The sequence below is a fragment of the Equus caballus genome, chromosome 21, assembly GCF_041296265.1.
Source record: "Equus caballus isolate H_3958 breed thoroughbred chromosome 21, TB-T2T, whole genome shotgun sequence".
Classification (NCBI taxonomy): Eukaryota; Metazoa; Chordata; class Mammalia; order Perissodactyla; family Equidae; genus Equus; species Equus caballus.
Genome location: NC_091704.1, coordinates 54500869 through 54520587, shown reverse-complemented (window position 1 = coordinate 54520587; position 19719 = coordinate 54500869). Strand labels below are relative to the sequence as shown.

Here is a 19719-nt window from a genome sequence, read left to right as displayed (position 1 = left end):
TGAAAACTAAACACCAGGGGATCTAGAGTATAACATAAAACAGAGCACGGAATAACAAATCTGATACAGATTATTAATTAGCTTCAGTCTGGAAAAGAGAGGCTTGGAACCTCCCTTAGCTACTTTCCCCACAATCTTCCTTTTTCTGTTTCTAACATTTCCTTTTACATCCAGATGTTTGCATTACTGAGTAGTGCTTCATCAAATGCAAGTGTAAAGATAACATTCCAAAGCCTTACCCATCTATGCTTTGTATTCTCCTGTTAGTGTAGTGTAGTCTGTGTAGGTAGAATTTTAAAATAATCCCAATGACGCTCACTCTTTTATTCAGTCATGCACCGCATAAGGATATTTGAGTCAATGATGGACAGCACTTATGATGGTGATCCCAGAAGATTAGCACATACAGCCTAGGTGTTCAGTAGGCTATACCATCCAGGATTATGTGAGTGCACCCTATGATGTTCCCACAATGGCGAAATCACCTAATGCTCCCCATCATTAAGGGAGCATGACCCTAATAGCAAAAGAGATTTTTGCAGATGTAATTAAGGTTACAATTAATAGTAAATAAGGAGATTATTCCAGTGAACCTGATCTAATTAATGTGCTATTTAAAAGCAGTGAATTTTCTCTAGCAAGGGACAGAAGAGGAAGTCAAAGATTTGAAACAAGAGGGTATTGTTGCTGGCTTGAAGATGGAGGAAAGGGCCTGCTGAGTGACCACTACTATTTGAAGGAGACTCCTAGCTGACTGCCAGCAAGAAAATGGGGACCTCAGTCCTACACTCATGGGAACTTACTTCTGCCAACAGCCTGAATGAGCTTGAAAGCTGACTCTTCCTGGGAGCCTCCAGATAAGAGGCCAGCCTGGTTGAAACCTTGACTTCCACATTGGGACACCCCAGTCAAAGACCCAGATGAGCCTGCCTAGACTTCTGGAATACAGAAATGTGAGATAATGAATGGGTATTGGTTTATGCCACAAAGTATGTTGTAGCTTGTTACACAGCATGAGAAAACTAACACTGTCCTTTGCAAGAAATCTGCGTCTCTCTAGTAACGAGAGCACATTTTATTTCTTCTATCTGCATCTCTCTAGTAATGAGAGCACATTTTATTTCTTGTATCACACGTGCTTAGCACAGGGTCTGGCACATAATATGTGTTCAATACACAGAAGTCAATTATATGAATGAAGGGAATGCCAGAGAGGACCTTAAATCCTGACCTTAATGACTTTACTTAGACTAGCCTTTTGCCCCATTCTTTGATATGTGTTGACTCGATATAACACACGTAGAAAAAAGAATAACACTGGGTACTTCCAGTTTTTAAGATAATGTTCATTGATGATGTCTCAATAGCCATGTGCCTTCTTATTCCATTTTAATTTTTGGCGTGTGACATATTGTGTCATTTGACATATCCAAATTAATCATGACTAAATATAGATAATATAGAAAGGCTTCCCAATGGCCTTTCACTAAATTAAAAAGGAACTAGATGAATCTAGAGTAGAGTTGTCCAGAAGTTTGGGCCTTCTCTAAGTACAAAGTACTTACTAAGTACTTACAAAGTACTAATCCCAATACAATAAGTCTTCTATTCTAATGGAGCAGGCAAAGTATATATAAGTTGTGTTGGAGGCAGGATGAGATCATCCAGATACTCAGAGATCAAGAGATTAAAGAATCAAATGAATCAGTTTATGTAGGTGAATGAAGTCCCACATAAATTTGCTTTTAAAATTAGAAACATATTAATAGTGGCTTAATTTTGGACGTTTCAGAAATAATTTGACAAAGGAATGTTTTGTTTGATTTTTTGGGGAGGCTTTCTCCAGAATTTCTTGAGATTTATTAATTTGCATACTCTGCATAGTGAGAACTTTGAAGAGCAGCTACCCCTGAAATCTCAACTAGTATCTGAGAACATTCCTTTGCGTGGGTAAACATAGAGCATCTCAGTACAACAGACCATTTTATGCAATTATTTATAATATATTCTCTTTCATTTATTCAAAACACTGAGAAAATTCAAAGATATTAAAACCAGGGGGCCAGGCCCCATGGCCCAGTGGTTAAGTTCGCATGCTCCACTTTGGCAGCCCAGAGTTTGCTGGTTTGGATCCTGGGTGCAGACCTATGCACCACTCATCAAGCCGTGCTGAGGCGGCATCCCACCTAGAAGAACTAGAATGACTTACAACTAGGATATACAACGATGTACTGGGGCTTTGGGGAGGAGAAAAAAAGATCTTAAGAGTAAACCTGTGGAAAGGTTACGATTCTCTAGTTCCATGGTTGCTGATGTTCCATTCCCAATGTTAACACTTACATGGTCATAATGGCCCCAGTAGACTGCATACGAAATGAGAACTCCATTATTTGGCAACAGAGTAATTTCTGCGCAGGGACATGCCACCCTTGGTTATTTTTCCATAAGTAAGGTGAACTCTTCTAGATTGTCTTAGATCAGGATGGAATTCAAGTTCAAAACTATTCCACATCTGTCACTCTTTTTGTAGAAAGTGTAGATTTGGACAATGTTAGAATTTGTTCAGGTCGCAGCTTTGCTATTTAATAACTGCAAAGTGGGGATAATAACAGTACCCACATTTACTATATTTATAAAAAAGATGAAATGAGCTAAGTTCAGTAAAATATTCGGGAAAGCCTCAGTAATACTTAATTTTTCATAAATGGAAGCTGTTATTTGCTATTATTTACAAGTAATTTTGTAAAAATTATATTTACAATTAAAAAATATTATTTACAATGTAGCTTTAATAATAAGTAGCAATACTTTTATGAAAAAAATAGATGCAAACATAACAGGATCGGAAACAGACATGGGTCAAATGTTACTCTGAAGTAGCATATGATGTTTAAATTTTAGACCATGATGGGAGTATATACATTACTTTTCTCCTGTTAAATAATAAAAGAATTGAGACTTGCAGAATTTTAATGTTACTATTTTAACATTTATTAGTAGGTAAAGTATGTTTCCAAAGGAAAACTGCAGTCATCTCTGTATGTATAAACATTTTTCCTTTCTGTTTTGGTAAAAATAAATAGTTACTCATTTTTCATAAAGGAAGACCATGAATCATTTACTCTCCTGACCTCTGATAATCAAAGCAGAAACTCAACTTGATATCAGGCAGTATACATTTTTATCATGAGCTCGAGGAATTACTGTTGTGTTCCCATTAATGAAAACACAAGCATGATTTTAATTAGCCTGAATATGCCCTGGAAAAGTAGAAATTCCTTAATCAGATATTAAGGGTGGAGTTTGGTCACCACCTCTACATGACAAATTTATTATATCCTAAAAAAAATCTTATTCTTTCTTCTAATTATTTCTTCTAATTAAAATCATAGCTTCTATAATAAATATAACATAATTAAAGATAAAATCAATTCATCAAAGGAACACCTTTTGTGTCACTATATATAAACCTATTTTAATAGTTATATTAATAAAGCTGCTTTTTTGTCTCCTTGGAAGGGGATATTTAAGTTGTAATACAGGCACTATAATTCTTCAACTGAGTAGATCTCCAACCAAAACCACTAGTATTTTTGAAGAATTTTACACTATCAAATTCATAGCATTAATTATCACACTCTCTGAGCAACTTTGCAAATCCTTTCTCTTCTTTTAGTGCCTCCGGTGTTATTATGAGGGACTTTCTTCCTTTTAATAACGCAATTCCAACTTCCACCAGAAGCATATTTATTATGGTGTGTTCCATTCCCATTTTTTGGAAGGAAAATGCATACTTGTACCCATTCTGCTGTTTAATCATCTTGCTATCACTTCTAGGATCAAATATACCTGCAATGCAAATTTGCTTTATTTTCTCTGCTTTTGTCAAAAAAAAAATTACTAGCTGGTATATCTAAAAAAGATTTTGGCTTTGTTCACATGATGTTGAAAGGATGGAAAAATAAATTCAAATCACAGAAATTACATGAATGCCTCAGATAGAATGTCGATTATTCAGTTACTTGGTAAAATACGTTTTGTAATGATGCTTATGAAAGTTACGTAAACTTTCAGGTATTTTTCCCCAAATAATTCTAGATCATTGTTTTTTGATCTTTTAGAAAGCTTTGTTTGATTTAACTTACATTTCAAGCTCACGTCTGAAATATGTGCCCGTGTAGTGGTCTTTCCTTCTGCATCTGCAGCTTATCCTGCACTCCAGATACTCTGTGTTTAGTCTGTCAGCGGAGTCAAGAACGTCAACGTCTTAACACCAGGTGGGCTCCCCTTTCTGAGTCCCACACACATACACACTTTACCCTATTTTATATCCACACTATACTTTATTGTAAATAATAAAATTATTTTTTGGTAATTTTTAATTCTTTCCAAGTGACATTTTAAAGGTTAAGAAAAATCAATGAAAAGGTAACATCTATTGATAAATGAACGTGGGTGTGACTATGATGCTATAAAGATATGCTGATTTAGAAAATCAATTTGAGACAGTAATTTAGAAACAAAAACATAAAATACTTGGCTCAAAAGTATTTGACTATTTTGGATAAGAACCTCAATTTGTTGATAAGAATATGCAGAAAATCCACACACAAACACACACACACAACAACCCCCCTCCCCCAAAAGCATTGAAAAGAGATGAATTAATGCTCCTTTTTATTCTTTGCTTATCAAGGACAAAAGGCAAATTGCCGAGCAGCTAGTAAAGGATTATTTGGGCTACATTTCTGTTACAATACAATACATCATAATGTTATCTTTATTTTTCCAATATTCTTAATAGCACATTAGAATTGGACAGCTTACTGCCCTGTTCATATTCTCACTACTTCCATTCACTAGAAAATAGATTCATGCCAAATAACTTTCTGTTTTGTTTACAAACTATTGTCACAAAAATGAGAGTTCATAATTCTTTAATAGCCGAGATGATTCATGGAAAATGACTGCTCAACTCATTTGCATACCTCCTTTCCTTCTCTACCCTGTTATAAGAAATGGGTGGAATGCCAACTCATCTTTGTTAGATGTATGAATAAATAAATAGAGTAATAACAGTTTGTAAATCACACTGAAATGGTCAATTCTCTTGTTCTTTTACTGTTTTCACATAACAATGCCATATTTTGTGACTTGAATGGCAATGTTTACAGAATATGGGAAAACAAGACTATATTCTCAAGATAATGATTTTGATGATACTGGGAAACTCTCTGTATATAAACAGAACCCATTTTAATCTATGGACCCTCTTTACATTCTATTTTAATGTCTATTTGTATTCTATTACTATGCAACAGAATTATCTGAAAATTAACAATAGAGAGGAAAATTCCTAATTTATAATAGTCATTATAGCTTATAAATTAGACCAAGAATTTTGAATAGAACAATATCTATTGGCTCAAACTTGTTCCCATTGGTGGGATATTATTAAACACAGATTATAGAGAACTTGTGAAGAATAACTATGGTTTTCTTAATTATTTTAATGATTATTTCTTTCTTTTTAATTTAATGGGTATTCAACAAACTGTTCATTAGGGGATTATATGTTTAATACTGCTAATGAAATTAAATGAAAAAGATATATAGTATCATTAAAGTAGCATGTAAGAAAGATGCTAGTGCTAAAAAAAACTCTCTATTTAGTAGGCACCAAGAGATACATATGAAAACAGTATTTCACAAGGTAACACTTCTATTGAAAACTATTACACTATGAGGCATATTTATCCCTTTCTCCCTATAGAGGTATAAACAACAAAGCATGCTTCCTTTAAATCATAAATTACAGTCTTTATGGGATATTAAAAGTGGTGCTACATAAACAGAATAGAAAAATTGCAAAAATTGTAAAGCTTTACTACATATGAAAATAAAAACAGAACTTTCTCTTGACCTGCTTGAATTGCAATGATAAAATCAACCACCATTATGAATGCTTCATCTGTATACCAATCTAAAATAATTACTGAAGTGAATGAAATAAGGAAGGTGAGAATTTATATCATATATGAAAAACCAGGCAAAGTTCTTGAAGAAGGAAATGCGTAAACAAGAATATAGCTATTTCAGAAGATATTATAGAGATTCTCTAACTATTAATATAGTTTTTTTTGGTAATAGTCCTTTAAACATAATCTGTAAGGATTAGTTATTTACATTCTTAAGGACTACAGAAAATGTGTATTTCATATATAAGATTATATTAAAGAACTACAAAAAAGGAAAAATCACTATTTTATATTCTATTTTCAATTTGTTTGTTTAGTTGATATTTTGTCTTAATAAACATAAGTCAACCTTTTTTTGGATTTCAAAGCAACAGAAAACCTCTTCTGTGAATTTTAATTATTTTCCAGAGAGTTATATATAAAAATTACATTTTTTAATAGCAATTTTGTAATATTTCCTATATAACCCTGAAAGCAACTTTTGAGTTATAAAATCACAGAACTATAAGTCATTTCCTGGAAGTAGTAGCAAAATAAAAATTTAAAGAACTGTAAATGATAAAAAATATTCAGTACATTAAATATAAATGCCCCTATTTCCTACCAATAACTGCCTAATGAACACAGAACTATTGCATTTAGCAGCGACCTTTAGGAGGACATCAATGACACTAAAATAATGGTTAGACAGCATTACAAATTTCTTTTGCTTTTCTTTTTTTTTTTTTTGTGAGGAAGACTTGCCCTGAGCTAACTACTGCCAGTTCTCCTCTTTTTGCTGAGGAAGCCTGGCCCTGAGCTAACATCCGTGCCCATCTTCCTCTGCTTTATATGTGGGACGCCTACCACAGCATGGCATTTGTCAAGCGGTGCCCTGTCCGCACCAGGGATCCAAACCGGCGAACCCTGGGCCACTGAGAAGCGGAACATGCGAATTTAACCACTGCGCCACTGGGCCAGCCCCAGTATTACAAATTTCAATGCCTGGTTATTCTTAGTGTCCAATGAAATCCTTTTTATATTAGAATATTGTGCTGGAAATTGTTATTTTAATTTCTAGATCATTCTAATACATTGTAAAAAAAGAAATATTTTGTCTTCATGATTGAGAAGCAAGCCTCTCTCCCTCCTTCCATCCCTCTCACTCTCTGTGTGTCTTTCTCCTTCTTTTTTGGAATCCTAGTAATTACCTCTGCAATTCAATATATATTTATTTTAGGTGATATTTAGGGACCTCATGGGTGTGGCTAAAAGGAAATTTTGCTTATATACAAGCCCCTGAATGTTTCCAACACTCTAACATGTTAGCTTGCTACCATGTCCAGTAAACTAGAAGCATCATCTCAAGTCCACAGTTTGCTAATAAAAATGTCATCAGTAACTCAACGTTACTGCCGTTTTACTGTTTTATATAAAAATAAAACAATATTAATGCGAGTGATCAAACACCAAATGCCATTTTTTCAGTCAGAATGGTGTTTTATAGAGAGTCTCTCCTAAGGTACAGTATTTTTGAACAGCACGAAGAGCAACATTTTATCAGCGTCATGGCTATATTTTTGATAGTGAATGATATAAACTGGGACAAGGAAAACTAGATAAGGCCTATAAATTTCAAGACAACACACAGAAATGTGACTCATATTTTACAGAAGTTTAGTTGGGACTGCATTGGTTGGCAGTCTTTCACACTATAATCACAGGAAGCACATTTTGACATGCAATGCAAGTGACAAAATTCCATTAATTAAAATAATTGTTAATCTATAGCCCCAAGAGTGGCATTTATTACTAAATTTTATATACTCACTTGAATTATTTTAAACAAAAGTGTGTAAAATGTGTATATATTTACAAGCTGATAGGGAAAATTTAAAATGAAGAGAGTAAAAAATATTATGACAGTTACCAATGTTTCTCCTTTAAAAAAATTAATTTGTAGGTTTTCAAACTCATTTGCTTGTTTGCAAAAAAAAAAAAAAAAACCTTTAAGTATCACTTTAGGATATTTAATTTCCCTAAATAATATGCACAATGTAGAAAACTATAAGAATAAAGCAACAATAGAAGAAAACATTACATATACAGAAAAAGCTATATCTATATATCTATGAATGTGTGTGTATCTCTATTTCTATCTATTTTCTATCTATGCTTTTCTAAGAAAGACATTGAGACATTGAGAAAACTCAAATGCCATAAAACACATAGACAAGTATAAAATATAAAATTTAAAATAATGATTTAAAAATGTAAATCCAAACAAAATATTTTCATTTCACTTGAAAGACAGTGTTATTATTATTTTTTAACTATATACATGTTCATACAAATCAATCAAGTCTGACAAGCACATCAAAAACTTGGTAAAAGACTTATACAGGTAGTACAAGGTGTAGAGTGGGAGATACATGCAAAATAGCTTGTAAGCATATGAAATAATATCCGACCATACTCTAGAAATAATATATTATTATTTAAGCACACCTGAATTTTAGATCATCATCTTGCAAATATACTCTGTGATTTGCTTTAATTATGTCTGTTAAAATTTAAAACTTCACCTACAAATCAGGGGGAAAACGAATGCATGCATATATACTAAGTCAAAATACATCAATCTAATACGACATATCCCATAATAATTAGTATGTATAGTAAAAATAAACAGGTCAATATCTTCAGTTAAAAATTATTTTATACAATCTTCTTTCAAATCAACTCTTCTGAGAAACATTAAATTTCACGTTATTTTTTCTAATTTTAGAATCTATTTAGAATAAATGATAGCAGTTATAAAGAATGGAGGGCAATAGTATAAAATAAAGGAGTAATAGAAGAAACAAAAGAGTGTGGTGCATATTGAGTATGAAGAAATAAAATAATGCTGGTGATTTGACTTTTCAAGTGACCTGCCCAAAATGTTTCCCATTTACATCTCAGTTGGTATTGTGAAAATTAAGGGCAAAAGCATTTAGAAAACATGATATTGCTAAGGTACATGCAAGGTACATGCAAAGAGAATTCAGTCTGTGAAACAGAAGTTGATGAAGGTAATATGCTAAGTGGGACGATTTTTAACACCCTGGTTGGCTTATTGTAATATATAAATTTTTGTCTTGATTCTAACATGTTTTTCCGCACATGATGGCAAGAGATTATATTGCTCTCCTTAGTTCTTGTATATGTAGTTCAGGTACACTAGACACAGCAAAAATTACCTCCAAGATATGGCTAATATAATTTCCAAATGATTGACCTTCTCTTCTCACTGGCATGTTTTGAATATTTGAATCTAATTGAACTAAACATAACAGAAGATTCAGGCATGGAGCCAGCATCCTTCTCGATTGACCCTGTTCTGAATGCCAGCTCCTGAAGGAGCTTCAAGAGCAGACAACCTCTCTAGGTAACATTTAAAATAGATTCTGCTCCTAAGCAACACAACACAGCTATACACCTGCCGCTACAACAGGGAAGAACTTCTCAAAGAGTTTACACGTGTTTAGCAGTTGGCAAACATTGTCATTTTTCACCTGTATGGCTTTTCCTGCTGAAGCCTGTGTAACACATTGAGTCTTCTTGGAGGAAGAAGCTGGGGTACTAGTCAAACAATTAATTTTTTTCAGGGCTTAATAATTATGAGAATTCAAATGGATAATTAACATTCTTGTGTGTCTTATATACCAATGCAACAATTCTCAGTGTAAATAAAATCCACAAGAGCATTTTTGAGCCCTGAAGGAAAGACCATAATTTAAAGCAGGTAAAGCTGTAGAAGACCTTACTATGAGCACTATTTGCAAAGGGGAAAGATTGTGAGAAGGAAAGAAAAGGCACTGGGAAGATTTTTCCTGGCCAGTACTAATATAAGGCAGGTAATCAAAATTTTTTTTATCCAATAGGTGTGAAAGAAGGTTTTTGCTAATTTTAAAAGCCAATATGGCCATAACAAGCCCAAAGCTGCCAGGAGGAATATATATATTTTGCATGGAATACAATATCATAGTAAGAGCCTGCTTGCCTACAGTTTCATTTGATTGCACATTTATGGTCCTCTTGTTCATTTTGAAACAGAAAGCATGGCTGTTCAGCAAGCTCCAAATGTATGATAGTCTTCGGTATCAAGTTATGCCAAAATTTTTAGACATTAGAGAAGATCCTGAGAACATTTCTTCTCAAAATAACTACATATTAAATCTAGATGTTGGGGAAAGAAGCACATTTTTTTTTTTCTTGAACTCTCTTTAGAAAATATAATTTGGTGAAATGCTAAATGACATACAAGAATTTCTAGCAAGTACACATGGTGTTTCAATCAATGAGACTCATCAAAAGAAAAATGCATATTAATCACAAAATTTAGTAAAAATGTTGATTCTTTATTGGAAGGATGACTACATAGTCCTGAGATTCATCCATATCCATAGAAAGAAAGGGATGATTTACTCCTATAGCTTACTCTCTCTCTCTGTCTCTCAGAAGCATTGCTATTTCCTCAGAAAACTCCCAGTGAATTTCCCTAACACTAATTGACCGGAATTGGGTATAAGTCTGTTCTTTAACCAATTACTCTCCAGGAAATAAGATTACCGTTAGACAAAACGATTTAAGAGATGCACATTGATAAGCAGCCACTGAGGGACAGAGCCCTGTCGGGGAGAGGAGAATATAGAATAACACTGGGATTCCGTAAGGAAAAAGGAAGGGAGGAATCAGTGCTAAGCAGGCCCTCACAGTATCCACTACACAAAGATTTAAATGTTAAAACACATCAAAATTAAAGTTGATTGAAACATTCATTGTATCTTAAGAGACAAAAATATATGATACAGATTTTTTCTTTCTCTTGCATGTATACTCCCTCTCTCTCTATATGTATCTAGATAGATAGATAGATAGATAGATAGATAGATAGATAGATAGATAGAATGAGAACTGCCAGTATAGTTATAATTTAAAGATAAATTGAGATTACTGTATCAGGAAGCGAAATAATCCATTATTAGAGAGTGATAGGTTAGCAGGTATCGGATACACAGAGTACCAGGGCAGAATAAGACACTTTGTTCACTTTTTCATTTCCATTTTACAGTTACTAAAAACGTAAGATTCATGTTGGTCATTGTGGTACTAGTTCCTTCTACAGCATTTCCAGAAGTGTATCAGAACATCCACCCCAATACTGGTTTTTACAATCAATATATTATCTTCCTTAATATGAAATATTGTAACATGTACCTGTTTAAAAGAATTCACTAAAAACCACTTCCCCTCATTTGTTACATAGCCATATGTGCATTTCAAGGGAATTCATTTACTCACAGAAATTCAAACACCAGTCTAGACTTTCTTAACTCCAGAGTCAGCTCCATCCACTCTTTCTGGAATATTTAGGTACTTATAAAAAGGATAAATATTGTTTTTTATTTAAATGAGTTTTTCGATACCCTACATTTTTGTTTAGACAACTGAACTGTGACTGTTTTCATCCATGTTACTTTCATATATGTAAAAATGAGCACTAGAAAAATAATGCAATCTAATTAATGACATGTATTTAGGTTTTAATGTAGATATGCAATGGATAAAGGAAAGGTCACCAGGCGTGTGATAAACAAGAAGGCAGTTCAAAACGTGAAAGCCATAAACAAAGAAACACACAAAACCCTTCCTCCAGTTCACTGAAGAACTTAAGCACAATTTCCATCATTATGGGCAAGAAGGTGGAAGAATAACATTTCTAAAGTAATTATTGTTAACATATCCCCAGAATAGTTATTTTTCACATAGTAGGTTATGGTCAGCAGAGAAGAAGAAACAGTAGAAAAGAGAGGAAGTAGAGGAAGAAGAGGATGGGGGGAGGGGGGAGGAAGAGAAAGGAAAGAAGGAAGAGGAAGAGGAATAGCTGAAGAATGGAAACGAGAATAGAATAGAATAGAACAGAATAGAATAGAACAGAATAGAATAGAATAGAATAGAACAGAATAGAATAGAATAGAATAGAACAGAATAGAATAGAATAGAATAGAATAGAACAGAATAGAATAGAATAGAATAGAACAGAATAGAATAGAATAGAATAGAATAGAATAGAAGATAGATTTTCCTACTCCTATTCCTAGATCAAATGCAGTTTTATCTTGTAAGAGTTAGTATTGTTTCAAGTATTAAAAAATATATATATATATACACACAAAGTAAAATATTTTCCTTATTGTGGGTTGCACTCAGAATATTTAGAAAGCTCTTGTTCTAAAAGGTTGACAAAAAACACTCAACCTTCTGATTGAAATTGCTTTGTATCAGAACAATTACAAGACCCACTATCAACATAAATAACTCCAGCTTACTTCTCACTACGACTACAAGAGAGTTAATTAAAACATTATTGATAAATATCTACAAATATATGCTATAAATAGTTGAAACTAATTCCAACCAAAGTTATAATCTTTGAATTACAATAAGAAAATAAGCAATAGAATCTTTGAATAAATTTTGCATTTATTTCTTTAAATTAAGTCTGGAACATGCACATTCATTTTCATGAGTCATTGCAAATTTGCATAATATTTACATCATATATGAAAAGATTTAATTATAGTTCTTACTGTCATTTATGTGTAAAGGTATGGTGATAAGATCTCTGCCAACATTTTCTCACCTAATTTTTGAAACAATCAAATAGTGTTGCTTCTATAATAAGCTCTAAAAATAGCACTACTGACATTCATTATATGTTTTATTTGTATCTATTTTTATCAAACTATTATTCTCCTAATCATAAAATGAGTGTTTTCCTACATTTGTATTAAATATTAGTCAATCAGGAAGAATATTTTAAAGAGCATAGAGCGGGCATTCATATATGAATAATTAGGGAATTTTTGCAACATTTGTAAAGACATTTAAACGGCACTGGATATTTCAACCATTTTACCAAATTATATTTATACGTGAATCCTCGGATATGCATGCATGCATTTTCATTTATTCTAAAATGCCACTTCTATCTCTTTCAATGTTTTTTGTTTGACGTTATTATATTAAATCATAACTATCTGTAGGCATTTAAGCAGGAGGCAGAACCAATAAATTTCAGGGACTTAGATTTTTGATCATTTAACTTAATATATTCATTCCAAAAGAATAGAAAACGTGGGCTGGCCCAGTGGTCTACTGATTAAGTTAGCATGCACTACTTCAGTGGCCCAGGGTTCGCCAGTTTGAATCCCGGGTGCTGACCTAGGACCACTTATCAAGCCATGCTGTGGCAGGCATCCCACATATAAAACAGAGGAAAATGGGCACAGATGTTAGCTCAGGGCCAATCTTCCTCAGCAAAAAGAGGAGGATTGGCAGAGGATGTTAGCTCAGGGCTAATCTTCCCCCCCTCCAAAAAGAAAGACTAGAAAATGATGTTCAAATTTGAATCTCGAATCTCTTGTCTCTAAATCCATTCTTCTATAGTCTGTACTGCCAATGTTAGGACAGCAAATCATTGTTAAACCTCAGTGCCTGACGCTTTTGCCAGCTGGCTTCCTAGCTGATGATTGGTAGCACTAGAGGGCTTTGGAAAGGGGTAAAAGAAGGATTTCCTTATTTTTGTTCCAGCAGAAGGAGTATATCCCAAGCAATGATAGGTGGTTCTAGCCTTCGGCTTCTTTTAGCTCCTCCTGAGCCAAACATATCATGCTATTGTACCCTCTTAAAGACTCCAGTCCCATCCAGGAAAAGTTCTTTCCACAGATAGCTGAGCACCAACTCGATAGGACGACTCTTCTGAGCTACTAGCTTTGATGAAGCCAATCATTTCTCCTTTCCTCTTCAGTCTTGTTTCCTGTGATAGATGCTTCCTGTTGTGGGTTTTAGTTCTGATTTATCTTCCTTTTAGTTTTGTTTTTCAGTTGTCCAGTACCTATAATCTTCTATATTAAATGCCTTCTGTTGATAGATCTACTTGCCTTGGTTTGTTTTATTTCTTTTCTTCTTCTTCTTTTCTTTTTTGGCTGAGGAAGATTAGCCCTGAGCTAACATCTGCTGTCAATCTTGCTCTTTTTTTCTTGATGAAGACTAGCCCTGAGCTAGCATCTGTGCCAATCTTCCTCCACTTTATATGTGGGTCACCACCACAGCATGGCTGATGAGTGGTGTAGGTCTGCACCCAGGATCCAAACCAATGAACCCAGGCCACTGAAGTGGACTGTGCTGAACTTAACCACTATGCCGTGGGGCCAGCCTTGTTTGTTTTATTTCTAGACTGCAGCACTCTAAAAGATTTTACCTCTCAAATATTAATCTCTTAAACTTTCTTTCTATCCTTTGTTTAATACATAACAATGTATGATTCCTTCAATTACTCATAACAGTATGTATTTTGAATTAGCTGGATTGACATAGAAAATGGAACAGCTAAATACGGGAAATGTGAGTTTGGTGAATGTCCTAGTTACCACAAATTTATTAGAGCTCTTCTAGTAATGGATATTTATAAGGAAAAATAAAAGTCTGTTGAAGGGAAGTTACTCAACACATATGCAAAACATGCAGGTATCTGGAGAGGAGCATTGTAGGCAGAAGGAAGAGTAAGTGCAAAGACCATGAGGCAGGAGTGAGTTGACATGCTGGAGGGAGTAGTGAGGGCATGGTGGCTAGACATTGAGTGTGACAGGAGGTGCTCAGAGAAGACATCAGAAAAGTAACAGGATGATTACGATGTTGGACCATATTGTTTATCATTTGGATTTTGGGTTTTATTCCTAGAGAGATGCAAAGCTGTTGAAGTGGTTGAGAAGAGAAAGGATGTATTCTGGTTTAAAATCTAGCTACTGTGAAAAGATGAGTAAAGAGGATCTGGAATGAGAGCTGGGTGGCATTTGGAGAATATTTTTCAAATAAACGATGAAGATGGTTTTGATCACTGTCAATCTGTAGATGTTATGAAAAGCATTTGGATTCCAGATCTATTTCTGAGAAAGCCTAATAGGACTTATTGATGGATTAGATGAGGAACAAGAGGGACTTCAAGACTATGAAATAAAATTAAGAAAATTATAAAATTTAAAACTATAATGCTTTAATTAATTCAATTGTAAATATACATGTTAAAACTAGCAGTAATGAAATAGAACCGAAGACCCAAGGAAGATTTCCTTCCTATAGGGCACAATTTTCATGCGGACTGTAATTAAATATATATCATTACCTTTAGCTCTTGAGATACAGATTTTTTTTTAATATATCTGAGGATGGAGGGAGTCTTCTGGGAAATATCCAGTGGGATCTGGTCTAAATCTCAATTATAGGTGTGCATTAGCAAGAATACAGATAAATAGTAACACTACACCAGGGAAATTGTTCAGTTTTACCATCCTCCTATTATGATAATCTAAATCAATTCTTTTTGAATCATGAATGTTCCAGGTCATAAATCTTCCTACTATTAACATTCATGATAAATGTACAACTTAGGTCTGGCGTGGGGAGCGGAGATCAGTGGTAGAGCCAGGTAAGAAGGTGCAGCATATTAGTAGTGAGATATCAGCTGAATCTGAAATTAGTAGTGAGATATCAGCTGAATCTGAAAGTTTATCTTGATGCTCCATTTCACATAAAATTATTACATTAGCCATTTAGATTAACACTAATTTACATCCAAATTATGCAGTGGATATTTTTAAAAGCTTCATTAAAGTATAGTTGACAAATAAAATTGTAAGATATTTAAAGTGTACAAAGTGATGATTTGATATATGTATACATTGTGAAAAGATTTCCAAATTGAGTTAACTAATAGATCCATCACCTCACATGTTTACCCTTCTCTCTCTCTCTCTCTTTTTTTTTTTTGTTGGTAAGAGTACTTTTACTCTCTTAGCAAATTTCAACCATACAAGACAGTGTTATCAACTATAGTCGTCAGGTTATACATTAGATCCTCAGACCTTATTCATCTTACAACTGAGAGTTTATATCCTTTGACCAATCTCTCTCCATTTCCCCCACCCCCACAGTCCCTGGCAACCACCATTCTACAATTTTTTTTTTAAGATTACACAGATAAGTGATATCATGCAGTATTTCTCTTTCTCTGTCTGGTTTATTTCACTAAGTATAATGCCCTCCAGGTTCATCTATGTTCTCCCAAATGGCAGGATGTCCTTTTTGTAAGGCTGAATAATATTCCTCTGTATATAAACACATTTTCTTTATCCACTCATCTGTCAATGGACACTTAGGATGTTTCCATTCCTTGGCTATTATGAATAATACTGCTGTGAACATGAGAATACAGATATTGCATTGAGATAACAATTTCTTTCCTTTGGCTATATACCCAGAAGTGGGATAGTTGGATGTGGTAGTTCTATTTTTAATTTCTTGAGGAAGCCTCATACTGTTTTTCATAGTGGCTTAACTCATTTGTTTTCCCAATAAAAGTCTACAAGGGTTCCCTTTTTGCCAACACTTGTTACCTCCTGTCTTCTTGACAATAGTCATTTTAACAGATGAGATATGATATCTCATTGTGGTTTTCATTTGCATTTCCCTGATGACTAGTGAGGTTGAACACCTCTTCCTGTAGCTGTTGGTCATTTCTATGTCTTCTTTGGAAAAATGTTTATTCAGCTTCTTTGCTAATTTTAAATTGGATTACTGTTTTGCTATTTTGTTGTGTGAGTTCCTGGTATATTTTGGATACTAACCTTTTATTGGATATATGATTTGCTAATATTTTCTCCCATTCCACAGGTTGCCTTTTCTTTTTGTTGATGGTTTCCTTTGCTGTGGAATTTTTTTAGTTTAACGTGGTCCCGCTTGCTTATTTTTTCTTTTGTTGCCAAATCCAAAAAATCACTGCCAAGACTAATGTCAAGGAAATTACTATCTACGTTTTCTTCTACGAGCTTTATGGTTTCAGGTCTCACATTCAGTTCTTTAAGCCATTTTGAGTTGATTTTTTGTTTATGGTCTAAGATAGGGGCCCAATCTCATTTTTTTGCATGTGGCTAGCTAGTTTTTCCAACACTGTTTATTGAAGAGAATACTCTTTCTCTGTTGTCTATTCTTGGCAACTTTGTTGAATAGTAATTGACCTCATATGCATGGGTTTATTTTTGGGCCCCTCTAATCAGTTCCATTCTTCTATGTGTCTGTTTTTATGCCAATATCATACTGATTACTATAGCTTTGTAATGTCATTTGAACTATAACATCTCTAGCATTGTCCTTCTTTCTCAAGATTGCCATGGATATTTGGGGTCTTTTGTGGTTCCGTAAGAATTTTAGGATTGTTTTTTCTATTTCTGTGGAAAAAGCCATAGGAATTTTGATAGGTATTGCCTGGAATTGTAGATAGCATTGGGTAGTATGGACATTTTAACAATATTAATTCTTCAAATCTGTGAGCATGGAATATCTGTCCATTTATTGTGTCTTCTTTAATTTGTTTCACCAATGACACAGTTTCCAGTGTACATAGCTTTTATCCTTTTGGTTAAATTTATTTCTAAGTGTTTTATTCTTTATGATATTATTTAAATGGGATTATTTTCTTAATTTCTCTTTCCCTTAGCTTGATGTTAGTGTATAGAAATGAGACTGATTTTTGTATATTGATTCTGTATCCTTCAACTTCACTTAATTTGTTTATTAGTTCTAACAGTTTTTTGGTGGAATCTAACAGTTTTCTATATACAATATCAGTCATCTGCAGAGACAATTTTACTTCTTCCTTTCTGATTTGGATGCTTTGATTTATTTTTCTGGCCTAATTGATCTGACTAGGAATTTCAGTACTATGCTGAAAAAGTGAATAGTGAGAATGGGCATTCTTCCCGATCTTGGGAAAAAAACTTTCGGCTTTTCACCCTTGAGTATAATGTTAGTTGTGAGCGTCTCATATATGGCCTTTACTATTTTGAAGTACCTTTTATCTATACCTAATTTGTTGAGAGTTTTTATCATGAAAGGATGTTGGGTTTTGTCAAATGCTTTTTCTGTATCTATTGAGATGATCATATGATTCTTACCCTTCGTTTTGTTAACGGGGTGTGTTGCATTTACTGATTTGCATATGTTGAACCCTCCCTCCATTACAGAAATAAATATGACATGGTCATGGTGTGTGATCCTTTTAATGTACTGTTGAATTCAGTTTGCTGTTATTTTGTTGAGGAGCATCTATGTTCATCATGGCTATTAGCCTGTAATTGTCTTTTCTTTTAGCATCCCTTTTCTAGCTTTGGTCTCAGGGTAATTCTGGCCTCATAAAGTCAGTTTGCATGTGTTCCTTCCTAGTCAATTTTTTAAAAAATGTTTGTGAAGAATTAATATTAAGTCTTCTTTAAATGTTTTATAAAATTCACCTGTGAAACTTCTGGTCTAGGACTTACATTTATTGGAGGTATTTTGATTACTGATTCAACCTCCTTATTAGTAATGGCTCTCTTTATTTGAAATGGTTTATTTCTTCATGATTCAGTCTTGGTAGGCTGCATGTTTTTAGGAATTTATCCATTTCTTCTAGTTTATCTAATTTTTTTGTGTATAACTCTTCATAGTAGTTTCTTATAATCTTTTAGCATTTCTGTGCTATCAGTTGTAATGTCTAATTTTTCATTTCTGATTTTATTTTTTGAGTTTTCTCTATTCTTTTTCTTTGTCTAGCTAAAGATTTGTCCATTTTGTTTATATTTTTTAAAAACAGCTCTTAGTTTTCATTGATCTTTTCTATTGTCTTTCTAGGCTCTGCTTCATTTGTTTATACTCTGATCTCAGGGCCTGTCCCTCAGGTGGCAGCCATAAAAGCAGGAGTGCCAGATGTGTGGACAACTCCTTCCAGGGAGATGCTGGTGATTTGCTTTTATTGTTGAAGCTAGCTGGAGGGAGAAGGTGGGAGAAGTAGCCATCTGCTCTTTTGGGCTCTGGGGAGGATCTTAGTCAGCTCTAAAATGCAGGCTGATTAGAAGCTGGACCCTCAGGCAGCAGCTGGTAGAGTATGCAGTCAAACCCTTTCCTGGGAAAAACTGTGACACAGGTGTTTTTGTTGGCTTCCTCTGTTTTAACCCTGGGGGCACAGCTGTGAGGAGAGGAGTGCTCACGCCCCTATTTAACAACTGCTTCTTTGTTTGCTATAGTCTTTTGGGATTCCTGGAAGCCAGGTCCATTGGTTTTCAGAGCTAGGCCAGCTGGGGGCCTAACCCTTGGGTGGCAGAAGATTGAGGTGCTATATGCATGATCCAAACCATTTGCTCCTCAGGGAGAAGCTGGGATTTGGAGGTTCCCTCTCAATCTTAAGGCCTTGTTCAAGGGCCTTAAGTTTATGCCAAGAGTGTGTTCCAGCTTCTCCTACCTATTTCTATATGGGCATTTTCTCAGCCACCCAGTGTGTAGGACTCACTCAACTAGTTTCTGGATTTCTCTTAGAGGAAACTGATCACTGTGTACCTGTTTAACCAATAAACCCACAGGGAGGAGGGAAATTAAGAAGCCTCCTGACAAATAGAAATGGTAAGCAATAGGGTATATTAGAGTATATGAGGAAGCCATTGGTGTAAACCTAATTCGGCCTGTCTTTGTTTATCCAAAAGGGCCTGACACAGCCATTGAGCATGCATTGTATATTTGCTTTAAACATTTTTACTATGGCAAGAGCAAATGCCCTTACAATAAAGGTGCAACTTCCTGCCACATTGGCATTCCCTTAAGGATAAGCTTCTCTCCCTAGGCTAGGAAC

The 19719-nt window shown here is 34.3% G+C and overlaps 1 protein-coding gene and 1 long non-coding RNA gene across 11 annotated transcripts in view; one reads left to right on the top strand and one right to left on the bottom strand.

The window, feature by feature from the left end:
• Positions 1-19719, bottom strand: part of CDH12 (cadherin 12) — a 937014-nt gene that overhangs the window by 411689 nt on the left and 505606 nt on the right. The gene's annotated exons all lie outside the window — the stretch shown is intronic.
• LOC111769827 (uncharacterized) overlaps positions 1-19719 on the top strand; it is a 62103-nt gene that overhangs the window by 14699 nt on the left and 27685 nt on the right. For all 5 annotated transcript variants that reach the window (XR_011430189.1, XR_011430190.1, XR_011430187.1 and 2 more), the window contains exons 3-4: positions 816-953; positions 4122-4277. This is a non-coding gene — a long non-coding RNA (uncharacterized lncRNA). The remainder of the gene's footprint in view (positions 1-815; positions 954-4121; positions 4278-19719) is intronic.